This window comes from Myotis nattereri, assembly GCF_964212035.1.
Source record: "Myotis nattereri genome assembly, chromosome: 5".
Classification (NCBI taxonomy): Eukaryota; Metazoa; Chordata; class Mammalia; order Chiroptera; family Vespertilionidae; genus Myotis; species Myotis nattereri.
In genome coordinates this window covers 75,126,917-75,131,315 of record NC_138080.1, presented here as the reverse complement: position 1 = coordinate 75,131,315, position 4,399 = coordinate 75,126,917, and the positions used below count along the sequence as shown (strand labels likewise).

The window sequence follows — 4,399 nt, the reverse complement described above, 5'->3', positions numbered from 1 at the left end:
GTGAGACTCTGGAGGATATGAAAAAAGGCCAACTAGAAATTAAGCATACACTGACTGAAATAAAGAATAATATACAGAGATCCAACAGCAGACAAGAGGATCCCAAGAATCAAGTCAAAGATTTGAAATACAAAGAAACAAAAAATACCCAACTGAAAAAGAAAAAAGAAAAAAGAATCCAAAAATATGAAGATAGTGTAAGGAGCCTCTGGGACAACTTCAAGCGTACCAACATCCGAATTATAGGGGTGCCAGAAGAAGAGAGAGGACAAGATATTGAAAACCTATTTGAAGAAATAATGACAGGAAACTTCCCCTACCTGGTGAAAGAAATAGACTTACAAGTCCAGGAAGCGCAGAGAACCCCAAACAAAAGGAATCCAAAGAGGACCACACCAAGACACATCATAATTAAAATGCCAAGAGCAAAAGACAAAGAGAGAATCTTAAAAACAGCAAGAGGAAGAAACTCAGTTACCTACAAGGGAGTACCCATACGACTGTTAGCTGATTTCTCAACAGAAACCATGCAGGCCAGAAGAGAGTGGCAAGAAATATTCAAAGTGATGAATAGCAAGAACCTACAACCAAGATTACTTTATCCAGCAAAACTATCATTCAGAATTGAAGGTCAGATAAAGAGCTTCACAGATAAGAAAAAGCTAAAGGAGTTCATCACCACCAAACCAGTATTATATGAAATGCTGAAAGGTATTCTTTAAGAAGAGGAAAAAGAAAAAGATAAAGATAAAAATTATGAACAGCAAATACATATCTATCAACAATTGAATCTAAAAATCAAGTGAATAAAAAATCTGATGAACAGAGTAAACTGGTGAATATAATAGAACCAGGGGCATGAAAAGGAAGTGGACTGACAATTCTTGGGAGGAAAGGGGTGTGGGGGTCCAGGAAGACACTGGACAAAAATTGTACACCTATGGATGAGGACAGTGGGAGGGGTAAGGGCAGAGGGTGGGGTGGGAACTGGGTGGAGGAGAGCTATGGGGGGGAAAAAAGAGGAACAACAATTGTAATAATCTGAACAATAAAGATTTAATTAAAAAAAAAAAAGAAATTGCAGTTCATCTAGTGTGGCTCAGTAGTTGAGCATCAACCCATGAATCAGGAGGTCGGTTCAATTCTTAGTCAGGACACATGCCTGGGTTGTGGGCTTAATCCCCAGTGGGGGGTGTGCAGGAGGCAGCAAACCAATGATTCTTCTCACTGATGTTTCCATTGCTCGCTCCCTCTCCCTTGCTCTCTGAAATCAATCGATAGGAATATATATATATATATATATATATATATATATATATATATATATATGTATATATATATTTAATAGGGTCAGGGAGGACCACCATGGCTCTCAACAGGTAAATATATATATATTTACATACATAGGATAGCCTTCGCCAGTCTGATCGCTCGCCTCACGCTCGCTGCCCGCTGCCTGCCCATCTCGCCCAGCTTGTTTACACCCCCGCCTTGATCTGCTGGGCTCACCCCCTCCCCACCCACAGACATGTCCAAGGTCAAGAGCGCTGGCCCCGAGTACGCCTCCTTTTTCATGATCACGGGTGCCTTGGCTGCCACGGGTCTTCAGCTCCTTGGGTGCTGCCTATGGTACCGCCAAGAGTGGCCCCGGCGTCGCGGCCATGTCCATCATGTGACCAGAGCTGATGATGAAGTCCATTATCCCAGGGGTCATGGCTGGCTTCATTGCCATCTGCCTTCATTGCCTGGTGATGGCAGTCCTTATTGTCAACTCCCTCAATGAAGGCATCAGTCTACGGGAGTTTCCTCCAGCTGCACGCTGGCCTGAGTGTGGGTCTCAGTGGGCTGGCAACTGGCTTTATCATTGGCATTGTGGGGGACACTGGCATGCGGGGCACTGCCCAGCAGCCCCTACTCTTTGTGGGCATGATCTTGATCCTCATTTTCGCTGAGGTGCTGGGTCTCTATGGTCTCGTCATTGCCCTTATCCTCTCCACAAAGTAGCTGCTCTCTCACCAGCCACAGGATATGCTGCAAAGACCACCCTCTCCTCATTCCAGAATGAGCAGCCTGACACATGCACAGGGCAGCTGCTGCCCTCTCCCCACAAGTAGTTGGTCTTGTAAATGGGCTCAGGGTCCTAGTGCCCATCGTCCATTACCCCACACTCTCTGTGCTGTGGACATCTGGTCCCACTCATCATCACCCATCCAGGTCCCCCAACCAGTGAGGATGGTAGCCTCTGGCCAACCCCACCCATTTACCTGCCCTAGAGTGCTCTGTGGATAGGGATGAATTTGAGTTGTTTTCACTGGATGTTTATTTATAAAGATTTGGTCTGTTCACAGCCCTCCCATCTCCCAACTATAATAATCTTTAGAGTATTACTTTGTGGGGTTACCGTGTGCCCTGAGATTTTTTTTGTATGGAACCACTGTCCTCCAGCCCTAGCTGCGAGGCTATAAGCTGGGCCTGCCAGGCCCAGAGCCATAGCCAATAAAATTCTTGGATGTGAAAAAATATATATTAAAAAATAATAATAATAGTAGAAGAAAGAAAGAAAGAAAGAAGAAAGAAAGAAAGAAAGAAAGAAAGAAAGAAAGAAAGAAAAAGAAAGAAAGAAAAACTGCAAACCATCCTTCTCTGAAGCATTTGAGATCTTGCGATTGTAGTCAGTTTTGACTCAAATAAACTCATAAAACTTCTCCCCACCATCACCCCATATCCCACCCTGCCCTGCCACTGGCCTAAAAGAAAGTGTGTAGGCGAGGCCACTTCAGATTTAATAGGGTCAGGGAGGACCACCATGGCTCTCAGCAGGTCAGAGATGTAGAGATCCTCTGCTCTCCCCGCATCCCCACTTCTCATCTTCATTCCTCTCAGTTTCCCAAACGCCCTGCGCTTAGGGACCCCTGGAACCCAGCCTCAGGCCTGCTGCTGCTGGTATATCATCTCTATTATTCAGAATAATCTTATCATCACCGCTGTGAGTACCTGAGGCCATGCTGGGGTCAGCAGCACTAGGGGGTCTCTCTCCCCTGCAGCACGTGCTGAAAGTGAGAGCTCAGCCTTGAGGGCCCACTGCATTCCTGCTGGTCACTGCCCTGGGCTTGAGTACATTCGGGTCAGGGGTCAGGCATACCTGGAAGGCCACACTCCAGTCTTAACCCTTTATCTGGCATCTTAACTGCAAATACTTCGTGTCAGTTTATTTTTTTGCCTCCTGTGGGGGTTGTGTGATAAATGTTTTTCCCAAGTTTGCGAGTTCTAAATTGTATGTTAGCAAAGCTGGCCTCCTTCCCTTTGGGTTCTTCTCTGGTTTAAGAAGTTCGCCATTCACCCAGGCCCCTTCCCCAGCCCACCCAGAGCCAGAAGCTGGGGTGGGCCCTCCCTTGACTGGGCTTTGCCAGAATGATCTATGACCACTTAAGGTGCTGCACCCTTGGGGCAGCTTAGTTCTTCTTGGGGTCTGGGGCAGAACAGAAGTGATGAATCTGAAGGCTGGGGGAGGTGGTAGAGGGTATTGTGAAGGCCTCCCCTTACCTGGTGAAAGAAATAGACATTCAAGCACAGAGTCGTAAACAAGATGAGCCTAAAGAGGCCTACAACAAACCACATCATAATTAAAATGCCAAAGGTTAAAGACAAAGAGAGAATCTTAAAAGCAGCAAGAGAAAAGCAGTTAATTACCTATAAGGGAGCTCCCATAAGACTATCAATTGATTTCTCAACAAAAACTTCATAGGCCAGAAGGTAATGTCAGGAAATATTCAAAGTAATGGAAAGCAAGGACCTACAATGAAGATTACCCTATCCAGCAAAGCTATAATTTAGAATTGAAGGTCAGATAAAGAACTTCCCAGACAAGGAAAAGCTAAAGAAGTTCACCACCACCAAACCAGTATTACATGGAATGTTGAAGGGTCTTCTTGAAGAAGAAGGAGAAGAAGAAGCAGAAGCAGAACAAGAAGAAGGAGAAGAGGAAAAAGATTAAAAATGTGAACAATAAAATGGCAGTAATGGCATATCTATCAATAATTGAATCTAAAAATAAAATAAATGAACAAGGAATCTAATGAACAAAACTAGCTGGTTTTGTTCATTAAAATAGAACCAGAGGCATGGAAACATGGAACAGACTGATGAATCAGAGAGGGAAGCGTAGTGGCCAGAAAGATCATATCAATAGATGCAGAAAAAGCATTCGATTAAATCTAGCACCCATTTGTCATACCTCTCAGGAGAGTGGGAACAGAGGGATCATACTTCAACATAACAAGGGCCATATATAAAAAACCTACAGCCAATATACTCAATGGGCAAAGACTAAAAGTGTTTCCCATAAGATCAACAACAACACAGGGATGTCAGCTTTCACCACTCTTATTTAGCATAGCCA

The 4,399-nt window shown here is 44.4% G+C and overlaps 1 pseudogene across 1 annotated transcript; it reads left to right on the top strand.

Annotated features, from left to right (window-relative positions):
• Window positions 1–1,528: 1,528 nt before the first annotated feature.
• Window positions 1,529–2,004, top strand: LOC308520353 (V-type proton ATPase 16 kDa proteolipid subunit c-like; annotated as a pseudogene). The gene has a single exon. The product of its transcript is annotated as a V-type proton ATPase 16 kDa proteolipid subunit c-like (transcript).
• Window positions 2,005–4,399: the final 2,395 nt, after the last annotated feature.